General features: G+C 37.2%; 1 pseudogene; it reads right to left on the minus strand.

Annotated features, from left to right (window-relative positions):
• Positions 1–22,967: 22,967 nt before the first annotated feature.
• LOC105741667 lies at positions 22,968–23,867 on the minus strand (annotated as a pseudogene).
• Positions 23,868–26,176: the final 2,309 nt, after the last annotated feature.

The following is a 26,176-nucleotide window of genomic DNA, read 5'->3' on the forward strand; positions in this document are numbered from 1 at the left end:
CAGTATTAGGTCATGTGTGAATAATGATAATTTTACTTCTTCCTTTTCTATCCTTACTCCTTTTCTCTTTTTTCTCTAACTGCACTGACTATTATTTTGGTAACTATATTAAATAGGAGTGGTGATAGTGGACATTTTTGTCTTGTTCCTGATTTAAGAGTGAAAGCATTCAGTTTTGTCTATTTAGTATGATGTTGGCTGTTCATTTGTCATAAACCACTTTCTCAGATTGAGGTAAAAGCCTGCTATTCCAATTTTCTGTGGGGTTTGTATCATGAATGAATGTTGGACTTTGTCAAAATCTTTTTGTGCATCTATTGAAAAAATCATGTGATGTTTGTCTTTGCCTCTGTTGATATGGTGTATTACATTTATTGATTTGATATTGAACCATCCCTGCATTCCTGGAATGAATTCTACTTGGTCATGATGTATAATCATCTTGATTTATTTTGTTCTTTTCTGTTTGTTAGTATCTTATTTAAGATTTTTATATCTGTAAAAATTGTGTCAACTAGAGAAGATTAGAAGTTTACCTAAACAACTCAGCAGGGGACAGGGTCTTTACTTTGTAAATATCCTTATCCTCGGCAAGAACAGGGCAAGGAGAAGTGTGAGTGCTATACCTGCCTTAAGGAGTGGTAGCCTGCTTACAATATAATGGAGGAAATGAGTCTTCTTCCCCCAAAAAAAAAAACCTTTGCCCCTGGTGAATTTGCCGGCCTCCGGCAACCTGAATTTTTTGCCGCTATGCCATACCACCTGCCTTGGAGTCAGCTGAATGCTCACTGAAATATCTACAAACTGTGAGCTGCATAAACCTTTCCTTCTTGAGTTTTGGGTGTTGGATATTTTGGCCCAGCAAGGAGAGAATAGTAAGAAAGACAGCATCTATTTTCATTACAGATATTGGCCTCTATTTCTCTTTTTGCTTTGATCTTTCTTTGGTTTTGGTATCAGAGTAATACTCACCTCCAGGAATGAGTTAGGGAGTATTGCTTCCTTTTTAACTTCATTAAAGAGTTTGATGAGTATTGGCATTAAGTCTTTTCTAAATTTCTTCAATAATTCAGCAGCAAATCCATCAGGACCTGGGCTTTTCATTTTTAGAAAGTTTTTAATTACATTTTCAATTTCATTAACCAATATTGGGTTATTTAGTGGTTTGATATCTTTTTGATTCAGCTTTAGTAATTTATATATATATATTTGTTCTGTATTCTCTGTTTTATAAGACTAAAGATTTTTCAAGTAGACATTGATGATCTTCTGAATTTCCACAGGATATGTAGTGATTTTTCCATTTTCATTTGAAATTACATGAGTTTGAGTTTTTCCTTTTTCTGATAAAGTTGGCTAGGGGGTCATCAATTTTATTTATTCTTTCAAAGAACCAACTCTTCATTAATTTTTTGTATTGTTTTCTTAGTTTCCATTGCAAAATTAATTTCTGTGTAGATCTTTATAACTTCTTCCCTTGTATGGGTTTTAGGTTTGATTTACTATTTTTTTTCCCTAGGAGTTTGTGGTGCAGCATTAGGTTGATTATTTGTACTCATTATGTTGTCCTGATTTGAGAATTCATTGCTACATATGTTCCTCTTTGGACTGCTTTCATTACAATCCATAAGTTCTGGTATGTTGTATCAGCTTTCTTGTTCAGTTATAGAGACTGTTTAATTTTTTTAAAAATTTAATCTATGATTCCTTGTTTGTTTAGGAAGGTGTTTTTAAATTTCCATGTATTTATGGAGTTTTTGCAGTTTATTTTTAATGGAAATTTGCTGCTTTCTTTTGTTATTAATTTCCAATTTCATTGCATTGTGATCAGATAATAAACATGGGATGATTTCAATTGCTTTGCATTTACTAAGCATGATCCATGAGCTAGTATATGGTTTATTTTAGAGAGTGTCCTATGCACAGCTGGGAAATAGTGTACTCTGATGTTTTTGGTTTAAACACTAAAAGTTTACTAAGTTCATTTGTTCATAACTTTCATTCAGTTGTGATATTTTTTGCCCAGTTCATCCATCTCTTTGTGACAATGGCATATTAATGCCCTTGTTACAATTGTGTTATTGCATATTTAATTTTTTATGTCTATTGACTTTTGCCTTATATAGTTGGGTGTTTCCATGTGTGATACATATGCATTTGTGATTATATTATCTTCCTTTTGAGGTTTTCTCCTAACAAATTATCAAATATAATTTGATACACTGTATCAAACTGGAGTTAGATGTTCAATTAGTTGACCCAGCAGGGAGCCAGAGTTCATGCTTTCCTCATCCTGTGCCACAGAAGGGCATGGATATTGCCTGAGTGTCCACCCTGGGGGGCGTATTATCCTGCTTACAATATAAGCAAGGAAAAGAGGCGTATTCTCCCTTCCTGTGCTCTTACTGCTTTTACTGTCTTTTTGCCAGCTTAAACTGTTGTCCCTGTACCATGCCACCTTTCCTTCGAGCCAACTGATTAGAGACTGAAACCTCTACCAACTATGAGGGGCATAAACCTTTCTTTCCTTAATTTTGGGTGTCAGGTGTTTTGTATCATCAGTGAGAGAAAAGTAAGCAAGACAGAATTTGGTACCAGAGGAATGCAACCATTATTGTGACTGTACATGATCATGTGGTCCAACAGCCTTTGGGAATGTCTTGTGGGAAGAGATTGGAAAGTTTCAGAGATGTCACCTGAAAGAGTAGAGCTCAAACACCTTTGGCTGCTCTGTTAGAGATCAGAAGACCAGAAGGCTGATAGAAATTCTGCCAATAAAGACCAGACTGGGGAAGTTTCTGCTGGGAAGAAGCACTACGTTACGTACTTGACTGCAGATGATGTGTGTTATGGCTTGGCAGAAAGTTTGTCTGTGTTTTGTTCATGTTCACAGAGTAGAACTTGAGACTGAGATTAAGAGCAGTGGATTAATTAATTTATCAGAAAAAAAAAACTCAAGGCAGTCAAATGTTGGAGCAGTGGCATTATTATTGTTGGGGGTTTGTAGCCAGATTTATATTGAAAATTAAGAGAAAAGAGCCCAGTGGGGTGATTTAAAGCATTATGAGTTTGGCCAGAAGGGAAGTTCTAGTAAAGCCGTGGATTGCAGAGATAGGGCTGAGGAGATCAAGCTAAAGCCCCTACCCCACTTTCCTTCCATCTCCATTAAGCATTTGCTTATAAATGTCTTACTGCCTCAGTTTTAATTTCCATTATTACTAAACAAGTCCTGTGATGTGTCCTGTATCAATAATAGATTTCTAATTATAGTGGAAAAACCAAACCACTAAATATTTTGTTATTATGTTTTAAAGATATTTATCTTTGTTTTTTAGATGACATCACTCAGATTAGTTTCTTTTTCTACTTTCCCAAGAGTTTTTTTTTGAAATATCAGAGGCTTAGTTTTTCCCTGTAATTATTGTGAAAGAAAATCATGACCTTTTTTTTCATTGTGCTGATATAATGAGCTCTGTTGACTGACTTGCAAATGAAATACCAATTGTGCCAAATACCTAGGTTAAACTAAAAACTATTTGTGACAAATTTTCTTTTAGAATATTGTTAGAGTCTATTTTATGATATTTTGAATGCCCTTTTAGCATATATTTTCAATAACAGCTGATGCCTACCATTGTTCTTTTATCTAATGTCTGGTATTACACTGTCACATTAGTCATAAGCTGATCTCACATTGCAAATTGGGAAGATTCTGCTCTCTTTCTTTCCTCTGTAATAACTTAAGACTTGAGGGCTAGTATTTTCCTTAAGTGTTTGATGGAAATCACCAATGAAATGTCTCAGCCTAGAGTTTCTTTTATGAAGCTATTGAATTAGTAGCTACTAACAGACTCAGGATTTTCTTCATTTTCTTCCTTTTCCTTGCTAGTTGATTTCCACATCAACGTGTCAATTTCATCACAAATTTCAGGGTCATTTGTATACATTTTTCTCACAATATTGCCTTACATCCTCTTCTTTTAATAATTCTACAATATTTATATTTGTTCTTTTTTATTAATCTCAGTAATTTTGTCCTCTTGTAACAATTTTCATGTATTGATCAGTTTTATTCACTTTTTCAAAAGAATAAATTTGGTTTTGCTACTATTTTATATGGTGTGATGGCTTTATTTCATAGTATTTCCTTCCTTAACTTTTAACTTACTGTCACTTTTCTAACTTCTTAAGATAGATGCTTATGTGTTTCTTTTATTTCAACAAAGCACCTTGAATTATGCTTTTAATTATATCCTATGAGTTTTACTATGCAATATTTCCATTACTATTCAGTAAAACCTATTCATATTCATTGTAAGCTCTGTTTGACTCATGATCTGCTTACATGTCATTGCCTAATATTCAAACATATGAGGTTTCTCTACACCTTTAAAGACTTATCTTCTAGTTTTAGCTCAGTGTGATTAGAGACTGTAGTCTGTATTACTCTAATTCTTTTAAATGTGTTGGATCTTACTCTATTGTCTAGGATATAGCCAATAATCCTAGAGATTACCTAGGAATAAGGTAATTTTTATTCATACTTATAAAGTATATGAATTATACACTTGTTGAACCAATTTCTATTTGTACGCAATTTTTTTCTTAATAACATCTATATCATATGGACTCTTCTAAAATTATTGAGAGAAACTCTAAAAATTATTCCTCTATAGTTATTAATTATATTTTCTCTTTCAGTTCATCCAAGTTTTTTCTTTGTATAATGGACTCTATGTGGCTGAATTTATCTTTTTTAACTTGTTAAAAATTTTATTAGCAAACGTTTGCAGTAATACAATCTACAGTCATCTTGTGGAGTGGGTACATGCGCATATATTATAGCTTGCTTCTATTTTTAATCTCCTTCTCTCTTCCCTCTCTTCCTTCTTTCTTCTCTTACTCTCCATCCAGATTTTTATTCTTGTTGAAATTATAAAACTTAACTCAGGGTTATAGCAAAAATGTTTACATAGGGACCGGGGAGATGACTCAGCAGAATAAGTGCTTCCCTGGCAAGCACAAGGGTCTGAGTTCAATCCCTGGTTCTGCAGAAAAAAAAAAAAAAGTTTACATTACTTGGGATTATTAGGATGCTGTACAAGGCATATTCTCATTCTTATTTCCCCTCCCCCTTCTCCCTCACTCTTGTTTCCTTGAAGCCTTTCCCTGTTACCAGAGATCCATTTGTTTGACCCTTCATTCATTCTTTATTACTGTCTTTGAATTTTGCCTCACTCAATGAGGGAATCTCTCTGGTATTTAAGCTTGTGTATCTGGTTTATTTCACTCAACATTATATTTTCCAGGTGCATCCATTTTTCTATGAATATCTCAAATTTGTCATTCTTTGTAGTTAAGTAGTATTTCATAATATATAGATCCTACATTTGTTTATCCAGTTGTCTGTTGATGAGCCTGAACCAGGCTGCTTCCAGGGCTCAGTTATTATGAATTGTACTGCTATAAACATTGCTATGCATGTGTCACTATTGAACAATCTCTTAACTCTTTGGGAAAAATATCTATATGGATATCACTGGGTCATATGAAATTTCTAACTTCAGTTCTCTGATAAATCCCCATGTTGATTTCCATAGTGGTTGTACTTGTTTCTATTTCCACCAAAAATGTAGCAGCCTTGCTAGCATTTCTTATTGTTTGATTTCTTAATGATTGCTATTCTTTCTGGGATAAGGTGGAATCTTAGCATTGTTTCAATTTGCATTCCTCTAATGGGCAGAGATGTTGACCATTTTTTCACATATATATTGATCATTTGTACTGTTTCCTCTGTGAAGTATCTGTTTATTTCTCTTGTCCATTTCTTCATTAGGTCTTTAATTTTAGGTGGGTTTTTTTTAGCTCTCTATATATTCTAGATATTAGTCTTCTCTCTGCGGAATAGATGGCAAAAATTTGTGCTCATTTTGTAGGTTTTCTCTTCAGTCTCCTAATTGATTCTTTTTTGCATAGGATCTTTTTAGTCTGATATGATGCCTTTTGTTGCTTCTTGTTATTCATTCTTGTGAGATTGAGGTTCTGCTTACAAAATCTTTTCCTATATCTATGTCTTCAAGGGTTTTTCCCTATTTTATCTTTCAGTGGTTTAACGTTTTCATTTTAATGTTTATATCTATGATCCATTTTTATTTTAATTTAGTACATAGTGAGTGATATGGGTCCAATCTCAATCTTCTGCAAATAGACAACCCAGCACCACTTGTTGAATAGAATATCTTTCCTCTAACATATGCTTTGGGCCCCTTTGGTAAAGATCTAATAGTTGAATGTGTCTGGCAATGTTCTGTAGTCTCTCTTTTGTTCTAGAGATCAACATATCTGTTTTTGTTACAGTATCATGCTGTTTTCATCACCTTTGCTTTGTAGTATAGCTTTAAGTCAGGTGTTGCTATGCCTCCTATGTTGTTCTTGTTGCCTGAAGTTGCTTCCACTTTTCTGGGTCACTTTTGGCTTTATGTGAGTTCTAGAATTGTTTTCTCTAGTTCTATAAAGTATGTCATTGGTATTTTTGATTGGGACTGCATTGAATTTACATAACAATTTTGGGAGGATGACAATTTGGGCAATATTGGTTCTACCTTTTAAAAAGCAGGGGACATCTTTACATTTTTTTTCATTTTTTAAAAGAATAGAAAACAGTTTTAAAACAGCATTAGAAATGGTACAAAAGCTCACTAAAAAAAGTAATAGGAATTCATTAATGGTTACTGTACTGCATGATGTCATATTCAAATTAGTTGTTGCCAGATATAAATGTGTAAAAGTGGTTTAAAAAAGGTTATAAGAAATTGAAAAGAAAAAAAAATGAGAATAGAAATAAAACACTCTTAAGCATTAAACATTTTAAGCATTAACTTCTTTCAAAAGACCAGCAGAGATAGGCAGTACTATGTCCATTCTTTCTTTTGTCCTTTTTCTCATCCCAGATTTTACTTCCCATGGAACAAATTATTTCCCTTTCACAGTATCTATTGTACCCTTCAGATTTGATTTACTTTTCAGGTTCTCTCACTAGTGAGATAATACAATGTTTGCACATGTGGATCTGATTTATTTCACTTACCAATGCAGTCTATAGTTGCATCCATTTATCTAGAAAAGACTCAAGAAATAGTAAAATGATGGAAACATTAAATGAACAGTCCGAGAAAGAACTACAATGCATGAAACAGATTCAAGCAGATATCCAGGACAATAAGAATTCCATTGAAAGCTGGCAAAACCTTTTGAACAAAACTGAAGATAGAATTTCAGACCTTGAAGATAGGATTAGCTAGTGAACATGAAAGGAAAGATCTCTTAAAAATAACAAGGAACCGGGAAATAACAATACAATAGCTGCAAGATGATGCAAAGAAAAATGATAGAAGACTAATAGGTATCAATGAAATAGCTAGAGTTAACACAAATGATATAAAAAGACTTTGCAGAAGTAGTAAAAGAAAATTTATCAAGCGCAGGAAAAGAATCTGACATATATGTGATGACATATAGAATTCCAGCAGAATGTATTTGCAGATGCCCTCTTCAATTTCTGTTTTCAGAGTAATGTAATTTTCCTTGTAGAGGTGTTTAATTTCCTTAGTTAATTCCTAGGTATTTTGTTTTTCATGAAGCTACTGTGAATGACACTGTTTTCATAATTTCCTTCACATCATGTTTATGATTGGTGTATACAATTACTAATAAATTTTCTTTGTTGATTGTGTATCCTGTTATATTGCTAAAGTTGGTTAGCAATTCTAAGAGGTTTTTTGGTGGTATTCTTTGGGTTTTCTATGTCATCTGAAAATAATTTTGAGTTCTTTTCTTGTATGTATCCCTTCTATTTCTTTCTCTTACTTGATTGCTCTGGCTAATGTTTGAAGTACTGTGTTGGGTAGAAGTAGCAATAGTGAGCATCCTTGTCTGATTCCTGATCTTAGAGGGAAAGATTTTATTTTTCTCTATTTAGTCTGATGCTGGGTGCTGATTTGTAATATAGAGCTTCTTATCAAATTTAGTGATGGTCCTTCTATATCTGTTTTCTTTGGGGTTTTTCTTTTTAGATTATGAAAGGATGTTAGATTTTGATGAAGACTTTGTAGAGATACAGATTTGAGACAAAAGCCTGATGTCCCAAGAGAGCAGGGAACACTGGACTGAGCCCGAGGAGGGTTGCTGTCTGTTTCCAAATTCCAGGCAAACTGAGACCCAAGGCAGCAGATAACAGCTTCTCCTGCAGGCGCCCTGTCCTTTGATCCCTTGCTTGGGATGTTATGGGCTAGCATTTGGGTGAGTCTAGTGTTAGGCAAATGGTGGAAGTCAACAGAGATAGCAGTCTGTACTCACTTAGGTAATTATGCACATTCCTTAGTCTGCCTTTACCCCTCAATAAATGTGAGATGCTTCTGAGGCTCGGGGCTCACTTGGAGAGAGACTAATCTCAGTGAGACCTCTGAAGCTACATTTATCAGGTCTTCTCATCGTTTCTTTTGGCACCGACCCATAACATACAACAGACTTTTCTGTATCTATTGATATAATCATGTGATTTGTGACCTTGGTTCTGTATACATGATGTATTGCATTTATTGACATGTATATTGAACCATCTTTGAATCTCTAGAATGAAATCTACTGCATCATAATATGTAATCTTTTTGATGATGGGCTACATTCTACTTGCTAACATATATTGTTGAGGATTTTTGCAAACTTATGCTCACTGAGGGGATGTATTAGTTGAGTCTTTGTTTTTTTGGGTCGGGGAATGCTGGCTTCTATAAGTGAATTGGAGAGTACTCCATCCCTTTCAATTTCTTTTAAGAGTTTGAGGCATATTAGTGAGATAACCATTCTTAAAGATTTTGTAGAATTCATCAGTGAATCCATCAGATCTGAGGCTTTTTAAATTGGTAGATTTTGCCACACCAGCCCTGGCCCCAGGCATGCTGGGCAGGTCACCAAGACCTGGCATGGTAGTACACACCTATAATCCCAGTGCTAGGGAGGCTGAAAACAGGAGGATCACTGTGTTAGTTGATACGTTGTGTCAATTTGGCTGAATCAGCTCCGGCAGCATGGGGGGCCTCGCCCTTCAGGTGGGCAGGGCCCAGGAATTGAGAAAGGCAGGAAGCCGCCCTGCCTGGTTTCCTGCTGCCCCGCCCTGCTTCCGTGGAGAAGTTCAGTCTTCGAAGGAGCTTGATCTTGGCAGTCATGCCACTTTGGAGGAGCTCCGGATCTTCACTGTGGAGCGCCGGTCTTCGCAGTCAGCGCAGAAGGAAGAGAGAAGCTTGATGGACGCCGCTGCAGCTGCTGCTCCTCCTCTGCTCTTCATTGTTTTCTGCTGCATGAACTGCTGTTGTTTGTCTTGGAGCCAGCGGAATATAGACTGAACCCTCCATTAACTGTGAGCTAAATAATAAATAAACCTTTCCTTCCTTCATTTTGAGTGTTGGGTATTTGTCCCAGCAATGAGTAAAAAGTAACTAAGACAATCAGTATGAGTCCAAATTGCATAGGGAGACTCTGTACATAGTTAAAAAAAAAAAAAAAGGTAGATTATTGCTCATTATTAGGTTGCTTAGCATATTTATGTTTTCTTTTATAATTTGTATGGGTCTAGGTATTTGTATGAGTCTAAGTCCATTTCTTTAAAATTTACCAATTTGAGGGCCAGGGAGATAGCTCAGTAGAGTAACCACTTGCCTGGCAAGTGCAAGGGCCAGAGTTCAATTCCCGGTTCCACAAAAAATAAAAAAAAAAAATGAATTGAATGAAATACAATTTTTCAAAGTAGTTACTATCTTTGAGATTTTACAGTGTCTGTTGTTATTTCATTTTTTCATTTCTAATTACATTGGTTTATTTTCCTTCTCTTGGTAAGTCTAGCTGAAGGCTTTTATACTTCATTCTTTCACAGAACCAACTCAATTCATTGTTTTGTATTTTTTAAGTTTCGATTTCATTCATTTCACTCTAATCTTCACAATTTCCCTCCTAAATTTCAGTTTGGGTCTGGACTGTGGTTGTTTCTCAATATTTTAAGATTTCTCATAAGGTTATTTATTTGGGCTTACTCTCTTTATCCACAGTGAGCACTAACTGTGATGAATTTTCTTCTCAGAACTGCTTTCATAGTGTCTCAGAGGTTTCAATGAGTGACTCTGTCATTATCATTAACTTCAAGAAAAATTTAAATTCTTTTGCTTTCTTTTGCAACCCTTTGTTGTTTAAGTTGTTAATTTTCAAGGAGTGTTTTCCTTTTCAAAATTTCTTCTGTTGGCAATTTCTATTTTCATTGCACAGTAGTCTAGTAGACTACATGGGGTAATTTCAATTCTTTTATATTTACTTAACTAGGCTTTATGGACTAGTATGTGTTCTTTTCTTGAAAAAGTGCTATGTGCTATAAGATATACTGTACTGTAGTGGCATGAAGTACTGTGTAAATGTCTATTAAGTCCATATGTTCAAGGAGGTGGTTCATCTCTGACATTTCCTTATTATTTGTTTTGTTGACCTAAATCTTTGCAAAAGTGGGGTATTAAAATCCCTTACTGGGGGCCTGCCCCTTAGCTCAGTTCTTTAAGTGGCAGCTTCAACAAAGCAATCAGGCTTAGGTTGCTGTGGTTCGATTCCCACAACTCAAGCCAGCCAAACCTGCCCTGAAGTCATTCAGAGAAAAAAAAAATTCTTTACTATATTATTATTATTATTATTATTATTGTATTTTAGGGAAGAGTCTACAGGGTGTTCAGGGTCTCACTACTAGAATGGACTCATAGTGATCTGTCTCCCAAGAGCTGGGATTATAGGCACACGCCACCATGCCCATTCTCAATTGCTATCTCAGCATGGCCCGGGGTGAGGGCCAGCAAGACAGGCCTGGGGATTGAACCCCTGTCCCCTGCGCCTGTGTGCAGGCACTTTAATCTGCTGAGCTATTTGGCCAGCCCCCCCTTACTATTATTGAATTAGTGTTATTTTATCTTTTAAATGTAGCAGTCTTTGTTTCATGAAGGTAGTAGCTCCAGTATTCTTGGATATATATTCATCTACTTTATCTCTTTGTTGAACTGTCCCCTTAGCTTGCATGTAGTAACTTTCTTTGTCTTTTCTAACCAGTTTTAGCTTGAAGTTTACCATGTCTGATATTACAATTTCTATTCTTGCCTCTTTTGGGAGTCCTGGTGCATGAAATATTGTTTTCTATCCTTTAATTTAGTCTATGAATGTCTTTTTCGATTAAATGAGTTTCTTGTACACAGCAGACTGTTGTTTTCAGCTTTTGGATCCGGTTTGCTAATCTGTGTCTTTTAATTGGAGAGTTGAGGCCATTAACACTGAGACATATTACTAGGATTGTCAATTATTGATTGTCAATTATCGACTCTCATTGCCTTCTTTATCTGTTGGTGAATCCTTTGTTTTTCTTTTCCTGACATTTTTTGTTGCTATTTATCCATTGACTTGAAACTTTCATTTCCTCTGTTTTTAGTTAGTCCATGGTTTTTTGTTTCTATAAAGAATATTCTTAAATATTTTCTCAAATGCTGGTTTAGCACTCATATGTTGTGAGGTGATCTTTTTCATGGAAATACCTTATGGGTTCATTTGTTTTGTTGTTATCTGTTTTGTTTTGTTTTTGCAACAGGGTCTCACTATGCAGTTCAGACTGGCCTTGAACCCACTGTATAGCCCACATTGGCCTCTACCTCGCGGTGATTCTTCTGTCTCAGCTTCCCAAGTGCTGAGATTACAGGCATGAGCCACCATGTCCAGTGTGTCCATCTATTTTGAAGGACAACTTTGAGGCATAAATTATTCTGTGTTGGAAGTTATTTGTTCTTAGGGATTGAAATATTTTCATCTGAGCTCTTCTGGCCTTTAAGGTTTGTGTTGAGAAGTCTGCTCTGATTGTACTTAGCTAATCTTTACATGTGGTTTTTTGTTTTTCTCTACTTTTAACACTTTTTTTCCTGGATATATGGTAACTAAATAAGGATATGCCTTGGAGAGCTTCATGTTTTACCATGCTTGTTTAGTGTTCTAAAAACATTGCTTACTAGACTCTTATATAAGTTTGGGGAATTTTCTCCTATGATTTCTACAAATACCTTATAAATACATCTGTGTTATCTTCTAGTTTTTCTTTTCTCCAATTAGCCTCAGATTAGCCTTCCTATTGTCATCTTCTAGCTGCTGAATAATCTCTTTTTCTCTTATTGCCCTTGTAACTCCTTTGAATTCTTCATCATAACTCACTGTATTGTCCTCACTCTTTTCATGTTGGTCATTTCTGCACTTTCTATACAGCTTTTTTTATTTCATGTATTTCTGTCTGACATATTTTTGAGGGTTCTATATTCTTGTTGGATCTGTCACTCAAGTTTTGAGCTGTTTTGCTTAGCCCATTCAGTTTTTTACTCATTTCTCCTGTGTTCACTTCAGCGATATTTAGTGAAATTGCTGTGAACTTTTGGATCATTTCCTTTTTGAATTGATTTTGTTCCCTCATCCCTTCTATAAATGTTTGGTAGAGTTCCAAAACCTGGTGTTTTTTTTTGTATCCCTTTGTGACCACTTGCTCTGCCTTGGAAGAGTTGGGTGACCTCCAGGGTCTTCTGTTGGCAGCTAGTTTTTCCCTTCTTTTGAGGGAGATACAGCATGATGAAGTCTAAAAGATGAAGAGAGTTGGAGATATTAAACAGGATGTTGTCTTCCCATCAATAACTTACAGCTTTGTATGTCCAGTGCTAGTATTTACCACTTCTATTATTTTTGTGATTTGGACTCTGTCCTTGTGTTTTGCAGAAGTAAATGACTTACACCTAAAACATCATCCATAGATTCAATCATAACAATTCTATCTGATAGATGTTGCAGTTCTACTCCCCCTTTTGTCTATCCTCTGTGCACAATTATGACCATTTGTTATTTGCAGTTATTCTGTAGTGAGGTGGATGAAGTCGAGGGGAGAGAGAGCAAGGTGATTGGCTGAGGAGTATAAGACACTGCGGGGAAGGTTAGAAGTGGGGACAGGATAGATGGTAAGTTTGATGTGAGGTCTGATACTATTGGAGTACTTTTAGTTGAGTTTAAGGGTTAGTGTTGAGAATTTTAAGAGGATATCTGTGGAGAAAGGAGTGAGCTATAGGAAGCAGGAAGCTCACTTTGTGACTGAAGAAATCTATGTGGTTTTCAGAACCTGCTGGTAGGGAGGACAGAGGGCTAGGTAAGATATTGAAGAGCTGAAGTCTTAGGGTAGGGATGAACAAGGGTTAATATTAGAGAAGATAGGAGTAGCTGTGGAGGATCTGAGTGCAGGACATTAAAATGTTGTGAGAGAGAGTTTATATATTTGGAAAAAGAATAAAGAAATAGTCATAATATTGCTACTTGGGTGTAAGGTAAGGAAACTCAATAACTCAGAGGCAATGAAAGGGCAAACACACAAAAGCAAAAATCTAATAAGCACAAAAAAATCATCGAAGAGTATAACATAACTCTACATCACTGAATAAACCAACCAACAAATAAAAACTCCAACCTGAAAGATGCCCTACAGGAACACAGATTAAATATTCCAATAAGACAGCACATATGTGAGTCACATGTAGCTTCTTTGTGAAAGTTTTGAGGGCTCACACTTCAATAACTCATGTGATGCTTCCACTGTAGTGGTGACATTAAATCAGACTCATGACTGCTTTCTTCCAGGTGGTAGGTGTGCCTGGAGAGTCTGATCTAGTCCAAAGTCTTGGGTTAGAAGCTCTTGCTCCTCTCCTGCCTGGGTGGAATTGGCTGACATATTCACTGGTATAACATTTTCCACTGAGTCAGTAGTAGGCCTATGAAATCAAATCAATTACAGTGGCATCTACCAGGACAAGTGGAGAAATACCATAAAACCAAACTATGGATCCCTTTAAGCCTGGACAAGAAATCCACAGTTCTAGTGTAAGCATCATAACAGCTTAGTTATTGGCCCATAGAGAGTATGCACTAAATGTGATAGTTCTGTCTCCACTAATGGGGAAAAAAAAAGCATTCAACAGTAAATTTATAGAATTAGTTACCTAAAGCCCAGAGGTTTTAATTAGGAAATTCCAGATTGGGGAAAAGAAAAGGAAAAGGAGACTTATTTCCTCTTTTTTAGAAGGCCCTCAACTATGTGGGATGGGAAGGAGCAAAGAGAAGGTGGCAAAGGATGCTGATTATGGAAGAGGTGTGTTACATATTCAGGTGGAAATAAGGGGGAAAATTGGGTACAAGTTGGTGGGGAGAAGGGGGGATGAGAGATTTGATGACTAATGCAAACAGAGAAAAAGTTAAAGGGAAATCAATGAAAAGGGAAGAGAAGACCAAAAAAATCAAGGATAATAAACAGAGGTGGGCTGGGGCTATAGCTGAATGACACAGTGCTTACCTGGCAAGAGCAAGGTCCTGAGTTCGAATTCTCTGTATCAAAATATATGATAATTGAAAAAACAGAAGACAATTATTGAAACTGTCCTACCACTTTAATTTGAAGCTGTCTCATTGCTGGAAATAGCAAGCAAGAAAGAAGCAATGAAAGACAGAGTTTTCTATTGTCTTGGACATGTGGCTCTTTTCCACAGCCTAGGATTGAGGAGAAGAGGCCAAGCTAAGACATCACTGTTCATGCTGGAAGGCTGAGGTGTCAGTGCACCCAGGACCATGCTGTGTGCAGATATCTATGACCAGTGGCAAAAGGGAACCAGTGTGACCTTCCGGTGATGCATGACTCTGGCTGAAGCTGGCACCCAACCACGAGAGCTATTTCCAACTTCCAAGCTCCAGCCCTCAGCGGGACTCCTTCTAGCTCTCTCTGCAACTGCAGGCTTTCTCTCAGTAGCTGTCCTTCCCTCATCCACTCCTGAACTTCGCAGTGTGGAGCATGGCTTGGAGCTACAGGGCTGCTCTGGGACCCAGGTTTGAACACTGAACTCTTCCCTATAATGGTGTCCTGCCAGCTTTCCTTCTGCAATTTTGGTGGCAGGTGCTGCACCGAGGTCACTCACCAACTGTTGACTGTAGAGGGCCACTCTGAAAGCAGTGTCCTGTGTTTTCATTGCAGGTTCCAATTGCCAAGTTCCAACTGTGCTGATTGTCTCAGTCCAAATGTACTCCGTGAGTGAAATCGTTTTAGTTTCACTTTGTTTCCCAGATACAGCTAGCCACCTGCTCTCAGCTGTGGTTTGCGGAGGATTCCCTTTCTTTGCACTGAGTTCTATTTATTCTGTATCTTTTAACCATTTTTAGTTCTTTTTCATCAGTTCCCTCCTTGTTCCTGGGTAACTTCCTCTCACTTTGATTCCTCTCCAACCTATCATTTTTCAGACTCCAGAGGCTTTGTCCTTGCGAAGTTGAGTTACTGGCATTCACTGCTCTGCCATTTTTTCTTGTTCACTAAATGTTCTTATGCAATAACTGTATCAGAAACTGTGACATTGCCGGTGAAGTTCCGGCACACTCTATGCATCCCCTCAGATACCTTCAGGATGCTCTGTGTATGCATGTGCTCAGCACTCTCACCCAGGCACAGTAACTTCTTTCTTCCATCTGGGATGGCCTATTTCTGATATTTGATTTTATAAATTTATAATGGTTATATCTTATTATTGGATTAAACATTGTGTTAAGATTTTTTTTAAATGTATTTAGTACAAGGATCTACAGGGTTTCCCTACATAGATCGGACTCATAGTGATCCTCCTGTTTTCAGACTCCCAAGCACTGGGATTACAGGTGCACACCACCATGCCCAGTGTCATTCTCCATCTCAGCACACCCTGGGGGTGGGGCCAGAACATCAGGCCGTGGATTGAACCTCAGCCCCTGTGTCTGCCTAAGCAGATGCTTCAATCCACTGAGCTATCTGGTCAGCCTGAAGATTTTTTTTAGTTTGAGACATACTTCTTGCCTTAAAGTTTTCTTTGTATAGTATGCGTTTTCTTTTTGTTGGAACTTGTATGGTATTCTATAGACATTTTAGTGGGCATGTGGTAGAATCTCATGGTAGTTTTAATGGAGATTTCTGTGACTAATAAAGTTAACTATTTTTTTTCATGCGTTTATGTGCCATCCATTTGTCTACTTTTCAAAATATGTCCTTTTAATAAATACTGTTATCTTCTTATCACTGACTTGTGAAAGTTCTTTTTATATTGCATAAGTCGTTTGTCAGGCAAGTAGCCCGTGCATGCAATCTTAGCACTCATACTTTGGACAAGAGACACAGCAGGATAATTACGAGTTTGTAGCTACATAGTGAGTTCAAGGTCAGCCTGAACTATATAATAACACCCTCTCCAAAAAAAAATCTTCAAGATTTCTACCTACTTTGTCTACCAGTAGATTTTTCTTAAAACAGGGTTTCTGTTTTAATATTTAGATCTTTGTTCCATTTTCACATCAGTATATGATGAAAGACATGAGTCTAGTTTTAGTTTTCAGCATGCATAGCACAGAAAATCACTGACAGAGTGAAAAGACAAGCAACAGATGCCATGTCCAGTGTAACTCTCTAGAAACTCCCAAGGGGGAGGACTGTGAAGTAGTGAAGGTGAGAGTGAAAAGGCAGAAAGATGAGATCAGGTGGGGTTCTTGGGGGAGGCAAGAACCTCCCAAGACTTCAGGGCATTTATTTATACAGGTGGCGGGTTAATATCAGGTGCAACCCCTCTACCTAACAACTAGCTAGCCTATCATGCCCTATGTTCTCAGGACCAGTTCACCTGACTTGCCCCAGGAACTTCATGCTCTTGGGACTGACACAGCTTGTTCATGTGACTCACCTTGGGCACTCTGGTCTCAGGGATCACCTTGCTGTAGGCCCACATGCGGAATTTATCTCCAGCTCCAGGTGCTTTCCACACCTCCCCCTTTTCTGTTTTGTAGTTGCAAATGATGTCTGGTCAGTTGAAGGTGGAGGAGCTGTGTTTGGAAGACTCTGTAGAAGACCTTTCTTGTGGTTACATTTTTCTGCTGGATGTTCAAAACCAAGTTAAACTAAGACTGGTATTAATTAAAATTAAGTTTTTGTGATCTATCAAGGTCAGTTAAGTCTGAGGATTTACCTTGGAGCCATACATAGGGCCTCTCAGTTTTGCTCTCAGTGTCAGACGTCTGGATGAGTCACAGCCATTGCTTGACCAAGTCATTTTCTGTGAAAGCTTGGGAGACTCTTCTCTCCTGGTGACTCACCTTGGGCACACTATACACCTTTGGTTTTGTTCCTCTGTGGTCCCACACCCTCCTTGGTTAGGAGTTTGTATAGATCAACAGAGTTGTAAGATATTGCTAAAAAGGTTCCCTCATGTCCTGGGTCCTCAATGACCTCTGAGTGCTGGGGCCAAAATATTGACTGTCCTCCTGGCCCTTCTACACTCCTAGTTTTTGGTCTCAAACCTTAGTTATTGAACATCCAGAAGAGAAGGTTGATGACATTCCATTTTCATAGGAGCAGTGGAGCTTAATACTATAATTTTATCTGAATATCAAAATCCTTGAAATTCAAAGCAGAATCATTATTTCTGGTTAACCATTGATGTTGTAGTAATTCAATCCCTACAGAATGTTAACAGGTAATGATTATATAATTTTACACAGAAAACTTGAAATCAAATGCCATACATAATATTGTAGCATGACAATCATAATGACATTTTGTAACACACTTAAATTTCCATTTTGACATAGAATAAACTTTAGTCAGTCATCGCTATCTAATACTTTAAGTATGTCATTTAAGTGTGTGACATTATCTGATTGCTAGATGGCTAGGTATCTCTAGGTATAATGACAAACATAGCATATACATCATGTAAGTTTTCTTATTATTACTGATTGGTAATACTGACTTAACATGAATCTATCATAAGCAGTGGTAGCACAAAAGAAAGGCAAATATCTCAATCTGAAAGAAAAAATCTATCACAATAAAATAGTCTCTTTTATATTTTGAAGACCTGTATATTTAAAGGCAAGAATACATTTAATATATCACATATTTTGAAGACCTGTATATTTAAAGGCATGAATACATTTAATACACCATAAGACTAATAGCAATCAATTGTCACAGCCATATGAAAACTTCTGTTTCTTTTTTAAAAAATGTATTTAGTACAGTGTCTACAGGGTCTCACTACACAGATTGAACTCATAGTGATTCTCCTGTTTTCACCCTCCCAAGTGCTGGGAGTCCAGACACACACTACCATGCCCAGTCTCAACTGTGCCCTTAGGGCAGGGTTGGCATGGCATACCAGGGATCAAATCCTGGGCCCTGCATCTCAGTAAGCAGGTTCTTTAGTTTGCTGAGCTCTCTGGCCAGCCCTGAAAACTTCTGTTTCTCAATTTAGTTTTGTACCAGAGCATCTTTAAATCAGAAAACCTTATTCTAAAAAACTTAATCTTTTGACAATAACCAAAATAAATATGATTTTTGATCAACATTTTTTTTTGGTGTCTCCCATAAAACTATGAGATTATTGGGATTTCCTATTAATGAACAAAGCCTGAGATACAATTTTTCCTAGGCATCTGCTCCTTTATTCACCCAATGGAGCCCTGATCAATAATTTCCAAAGCCCAAAGAGTTTCCTTCTAGTTACCGTAATAAATTTTTGGTGACCCTTGAGAAAGGCAATTTTGAAATCATACTGACCAGCTGGCAACCCAGGTGGAAGCATACTTTTTAAATCTGTAAGTTAAATTAAATTATAAATGAAAAGATCCAAAAATTCAAAAGAAAAAGAAAAGACAAAAACATTATTGAGTTCAAATTGAAAACTGGCTGTTAAGACTTTGGATGAAAAGACAAATACACAGGATAGCACAGATTGGACATATGAACAACCAAAGACACGGACAAGCTTCTTACAAAATCAGAGTGCAGTCAAATATATTTTTGGTCAAACTGAATTATAATAACTCTTTCAACATTTTAGAAAATTGTAATTATAAAAGACTAGTCAGCAGAATTTTTTGTAAATCAATCAGCAGAGATCTCTTGTAAGAAGAATTTGTAAACTTTGTAGGGAATGATTCTCCTTTTTGTTTTGTAGTTGAAGTTTGAGCATATAGTGAGCATATTCAATAATTTCTAGACTTTAAGGGTTATAAGCAATCTTACACTATGGGAAGTTTGGGAAGTTTTTTAAGACATTGGAAGGCAGCAGGTGTATAAGCCAGGCCATCGTCAGTCTGAAGTGCCTGTGGGCAGCCAAGGGTACCAAAGCATCCAAGCACCAAGCAATGGCATATTCAGCCACTTCATCAATGTGGAAAGAAGCAAAAATAAACCCTGAGTGAGTATCCACTGAAATGTGAACCCAGTAGTATAGAGAGCCAGACTCAGGAATGTAACATGCATTTGCCAGAGATGGGGTGTGACCCTCGGGGTTAACTCACACAGGGAGTGAAGGAAGATGCCTTATGCAAGAGGAACATTGTTTAACAATTTGTTCAGCCTGTTCCTGGGTTAAAAGGAACTGTCTCCACAGGGCAGAAACGTTCTGATGGAAGGTGGCACGGGAGGCAGAAACCTATTGAATGGTATCTGAGGGAGCAGCCGGGAGAGTAGCCAGAAATCTGTCTACGGCAGCATTTCCCTCAGTGAGAAGCCCTGGCAGTTGAGAATGGGAATGTAAATGACTGGCAGAATATGGGACATGGCATGACCAAATAGCAAGCTGAAGAGTGGGAAATAAATGAAAAAGACCTTGGCCAATGTGTATAGTGACCATTTCAATGTGGCATGCCTTATCACAAACACAAGTGTTATGAGAAAAGAGGTTAATGGGAGTGAATGGATGATCTTGCAAGGCCCAAATAATAGCCCACAGTTCAGTTTTTTGTGCAGAAGAAAAACCTGTATCCTGTATTTGGGAAGAGGAGGCCATTGCATACCTTCTCTGTGTGAAGAAGACCCAATGTAAAAATGGAGACACCTCCCACTATGTGAACTGAGGTTATTTTTGAAGGGAATATAAAGGGTGTGAGAGCCAGATTCAATCAATTTGTCTAGAGGATGGTGACAATCAACACTAGGGAAGTCAGCCAATGTGTATTACCAAGAGGATGGAAACTGCCACAACCAATATTGTTGAACCATTTAAACCATAACTTTGATCTCCTTGTATAAATAGTATCGATGACACCAGGGAAAATCTGTAGACCCTTTAAAGTGAGATCACTGCAGCCTGGCAGATGTCCCACTGTTTCTTGGAGCAAAGTTCCACAGACTCCAGTAGGAATAACTTGGGGTCCCATTTCAGAAGTTAGGACAAATCCAGAAGAGGGATAGAGAAGCAAGCTTCTATTGTCTTTTGTAATGACCACCTTGTGAGTGGCTTCACAAGAGGCCTGTTCCATACATGCGTCAAAAAAATGTCCTTCCACAATAAATGGTCTCCCAGACATAAACATGGTCTAGCTATTCCTTTCCAATCATTTTGGGGCCATAACCTGCTGTCCTCTGAGCTGTAGAAAACTGAAGATAAAAGGGGCTGTGGGGTCACTATCTTTTTCTGCTCGGGTCTTAGTTTTAAGATAGTTCTCTGATCCAAATCCTCTGTGATACTCTCAACAGGTATACATAGGATCATGAAGACACTCCCTGACCCAGATTGACAAAGGAAAGCTACATACAGAAATTAATGATGCAGCAACCATTTCTATATAAATCTGTGTTTGTTGGGAACCTATTTGCTCCCAACTGTATAGGATCAATACTGTTATCACTAGGATCAATATTGATATCAATGCCCTTCTAGGATCCATATTGATGATATCAGTGAGACCAAGACTGATGTGATTCCATGCACCTCTCTCCCATTTTGTGCACACAACTAGAGGTGCCCTCTTTGCTGCTCTATGAGGAGATTCTCTGTTCCCTGAGTCCTTGTTTGGGTAGCATGTGCTGCATTTAGCACAACTCTCCAAAAACTCCCTGGGAAGGACGAGAAAGAAATGAAGGCAAGAGTGAAAATGCAGAAAGCTGAGATCAGGGGAAACTCTCATTCTTGGTGGAGAATAGAACCACCCAATGACCACAGGGCATTTATTTATACATTTGACAGTTTGACGTCAGGTAAAACCTCTCTGCCTGACAACTAGCTAGTTTATCATGCTCCATGTTCCCAGGACTGGTTCACCTGGCCTGCTGCAGGCACTTCATGCTCTTGGGGCTGAAACAGCTTGTTCATGTGGCCTGTTTCAGGTTCCCTGTATTCTTGGGGCTTGCCTTGCTCCAGCCCTGAATGTGTAATGGATCTCCAACTTCAGCCACACCACACACATAATTGAAAAAATTTTAGCCAATTGTTCCTCAGACAAAGCACTGCTATCTAGAGCATATAAAGAATTGAAAAATATTAAACCTCTCAATTCAAAGACCCAATCCAAAAATGGGCATCTGAGATTAAAACACATTATTCAGATGAAGACATATATATGGAAATATATATCTATATCTATATCGATGTAGATATAGCTATAGATATAGATATATCAGGTTGGCAAACCTCTGTGGAAATCAGTGTGGAGCATCTTTGGCATTTGGCTGTGATAGGCATAACTGGGTGAATGTACTTTGTTCAACGTGGTGGAATTAGAGGTGGGTGATGGTAACTTTCTTGAACATTACTGGTCATTAAAGAGATGCAAATTGAAACAATACTGAGATTCTGGTTCTCCCCAGAAAGAATGGATGTCATCAAGAAATCAATCAATAACAAATGCTAGAGGGGCTGTGGAGAAGAAAGATCTCTTCTCCACTGTTGGTGCGAGTAGAGACTGGTACAACCACTGTGGAAATCAGTGTGGAGACTCCTTCAATACTAGGATTTGAGGTCCTATTCCACCCAGCTATTCCTTTTCTGGGTATCTTCTCAGAAGAATTGAAAACACCATACCACAGAGATATATGTGCACCCATGTATATAGCAGCATAATTTGTAATAGCTACATCTGGGAAACAGCCCAAATACCCATCAACCAAGGAATGAATATAAAAGATGCATTATTATTTTTTTTTTACAATAAAGTACTACTCATCCATAAAGAAGGATAAACTTGAGACTTTTATAGGTAAATGGGTGCAACTTGAGACTATACAGGTAAGTGCAATACATCAGACTCACATGTAAATACTGCATTGTCATCCTGGTGTGAGAAACAAGATCTAAAATGCACAATAAATAATTTGAAATGGGAAGAAATTGTTTAAAAGGAAAAAGGAACTAGGGTGGGTAAAAGGGGAAAGGGCAATAGGGAAAAAAAAGGCAAGTCAGTTATACTATTAGTGTCTTTTAATTCATTAAAAAAGAACTGTCAATTGGAGAATTCTTTTTGCCCATAACCTGTACCCTGAGCAACTACTTTAAGGATAACAACATGTAATGCATTAACTATTGTTAGTCTCCTATTATTTTGTTATGAAATTTTTTTTTGTTACATAAAAATCCAACTTTATTGAACATAAGAATAATGGACATTCAAATGAATTATTTTTACTTTATGGTGATTAAAGTTATCTGATCCATGGTAGAACTTACTAACTGGCATTACATAAAGATGCTCGTCTATTACTTCAATTCTATATTCATAAATATATTTAAATATAGATAGAAACATTTGTGATGGGATCAGTGCAAGGTAGTCCCTGCTCTTTGCACTGCTCAAGCTGACAATAGGCAACCATCCACTCTACAGTAAATTTGAAGCACGAGCACACATTTGAATTTTATACAAAAATTGTTTTACTCTTATTCTTACATTAGTGGGAGCTGACATCTGTAACTTACAGGCAAGCATATACTTCTGTTTTCTACCTCCTAGATGAACAAAAATATACACAATGTATTGTTTTCCTTAGGTAAGACACTTTATATTTCAATGAGAATACCATGTAACCCTTACGTAAACAAAATGACCAGGATACTAACGAAACCATCTTTGGAGGAAGTACTTAATATGCATCTTAAATAAATCCTCTAGTAAGAAATGGAGAATTCACTGCCTTTAGTTTGAAGGCTTTGTAGCTTTCTGTCAAATTTCTATGTGCAGCTCACCAACATTCCCTTATTGGAAATATCAGAAATTTCTGAATCATAGTTTTCAAAAGGACTTTAAAGTCTTACAATTCTGAATCTCCTTTGGCTTGCTTCTCTCTTGAGTCCACCCAAGCTTTGTTAATAGTTTGCTTCATATCATCATCTCCATCTTCATGAATCTTCTTTAAAACATTCATTAATCCCTCACTAGGATCTGTCTCAGCATCATAGGATGGTTTTTCTTTTTCTCTGCACTCTTTCTCAACCTGAGTGAAGTATTCCCACCGAGTGTTCTCTGCTTTCTTTCTACACAAGATAAGAACTGTATCAGTCTTGACTTTTTTGAACTGCCTTCCACTGAGATGGGCTTCAAGAGGTTGTTTATAATCATGGAGTAATTCTTCCCATTTAGATTCTTCACCAAAAGATCAAATAACCTCTCCATGAAATGCACCTGCACACTCTCAGCAGGAACCTGATGAACTCCAGCTAAGGTAATGTAGATTTTCACAAACTTATCTGACTGATCCCATCCGTAATTACTGATCTTCACTGTGTATCCTGTTGTGATGGAGCAACCACAGCGGCTGGTTTTCCATTGTCAAGAAGTTCTGGTTTCTTCTGTGATTTTTGTTACATCTTATTCTTTATTTCTGTTTCAATCTTGGATTTGTCAACTGTCAGGGTATCACTTACACTCTTCCTAGTAGCCTTTTCCAGTAATACCTTTACCTCTTCTAGATCATTCTGTAACTCCTCCAGAGCCGAAGCCATGGTTGGCCGGGTTGGACTTAAAGCCCGAGCTGCAGGAGTGCATGCAGTGACAGGAACCGCTGTAGTCCCTGTGGGCATGGACCTCAGCAGCACTAGCCGAGGGCCAGCCGCTGTGCGAGTGCCGGAATCGCGGCCCACCCTCCACACATGGTGAATCTGGAACCTTTGCCTTGTTATGAAATTTGTTTTACATTTTTTTTTTTTTCTGTAAAAAAGGCTTTGGTTAGCTATGTGCTTCACAAAATTTCTCCACTTTGCAACTTTCACCTTTATTTTTGTAACATGTTTGTAGTGCTTGACACATTGTGTCAACTTGGCCATACAGCCTTGGAGGTTCCACACCCTGGGCCGGAGCCCTGCCTGCCTCCCAGTGACTCAGCACAAAAAAGGATATATAAAGGGGTTGAGGAAGGATTTGGTGTTCCACTTCCTTGGAGGAGCTTCTGTCTTCGCAGTCACCCTGGACATCACCTCCTGGCTTCCAGTGCACACTCTTGGGCCTCTGGCTTGGATCCTTCAGCTTGTGTCACAGACCCATGGGCCAAATGATGCAGACTTCACAAAACACCACAGCACGGGTCAGACCTTGGGTCTGAATCCTTCAGTCTCTGATGTGCAGAGACCCTCTGTACGCTTCTTCATCTGACTCTGCAGCTGACCCTCATAAGCCAATCTTGTAATTTCTTACACATTTGTGCATATTGTGTCATATCTGTTCCTTTTATTATATCTGTTCCTCTAGTAAAACCCTAATACAATGTGTAATAGATATTGTGAAAGGAAAGAAACTGCTTAGAAGGAAGGAATAACTGGGTTGAGGGAAAGGAGAAAAAAAAAGAAGGGAAAAATAAATATATATCCATATGGTAATTGTACTACCAATTTCTATGGTTTATTGAAAGAAACATGTTAATGCACTTTTTTTGGCCAATTTTACATGCTTACATTTGGTAATCTGAACAAATATTTTGAAGGTAATAATATGCAACGTAACAACTGTTGTTGGTTTCCTATCATCTGTTTTAAAATTCTGTATCATTTTAATGGTTTTTTAGAAATTCTCTTTAAGGTGAAAAAAGAATCAAAAAGAAAAAAAGTAAAAATATTTAATTTTGATTGTCCAAATTAACAAACTGTTGCTTTTTTACAATACATGGGTCCTGTTTAAGAAATCTTTGCCAAACTCAAGGTTAAAAGGTTACAATTTCTTACTATATAAATTTTAAATTATATATCCATATATTCAAATATTTGATCAATTTAGTTTTAATTTTTATATGAGTTGAGGTACGATTAAGGTTCATTTTGTCTACTATGGGTATCCAATTTGTTGAGTACTCTTTGTTTAAGTGATCATTTTTTTCTTATTTCATTATTTTGGGACATTGCTATTAATGAACTGTAACATTTTCGGTTCATTTCTTTAGTCTGTTCTGCTTCCTTGATCTCTGTCTACATTTTCATCAGTGTCTTGATTAGAACAGCTGTCACAAATTTTGACTCTCTCTCCACCCCCATTCAGTGGTTGCTATTCTGTTTTACCTGGCATTCAATGTCTGGAGAAATCATTATTCTATTTTTGTCTGTATTTTATATTGTGCTGTGTAGGTAGGAGTGTAATACTGGTCTCTTTTATTTCCAGAAGTGGAAATTGCCTAAATTGTTTGTTAATAGTAAAAGAAGATACAAAAAATTCTTATACATTGATTTTATACTCTGAAACTTTACTAAATTAATATATTTTTCTATTTTCTTTTCTTCGTTTTTTTTTATTTAGTATAGGGTCTTCACTACACAGATAGGACTTGTAGCGATCCTCCTGTTTTCGGCTTTCCAAGCACTGGGATTATAGGCATGTGCGACCATGCCCAGTCTCAGGTGCCATCTCATTGCATCCCGGGGGCAGAGCCAGCATGGCACACTGGGGATTGAAGCCCAGTCCCTGTGTCTCCTGAGCAGGTGCTTCATTCCACTGAGTTATCTGGCCAGCCCTAACTTAAGATATTTTCTAGTAAATTTTTGGGTTGATTCTATATTCATGGTTACATTATGCCTGAATGCTGTGATTTTATTTTTTATTTAGAAACCTGCACAGACTCCTTTAGGTATTGTTTTTTTCCTTATTGAAATTACTTAACACATTACATTCATGATAGGCAGACAAAGGCAGAATGCATGCACACTTTGTTTTTGAACTTGGAAGAAGGCTTAGATTTGAGAATTAAGAATATCTTTATAGTTTTCTGTATTAATTTTGTTGGTCTAATTTTGATATACATACTGCTCACATTCATGAATGGAATTTGTAC

Source organism: Octodon degus, unplaced genomic scaffold (assembly GCF_000260255.1).
Source record: "Octodon degus isolate 3935 unplaced genomic scaffold, OctDeg1.0 scaffold00019, whole genome shotgun sequence".
NCBI lineage: Eukaryota > Metazoa > Chordata > Mammalia > Rodentia > Octodontidae > Octodon > Octodon degus.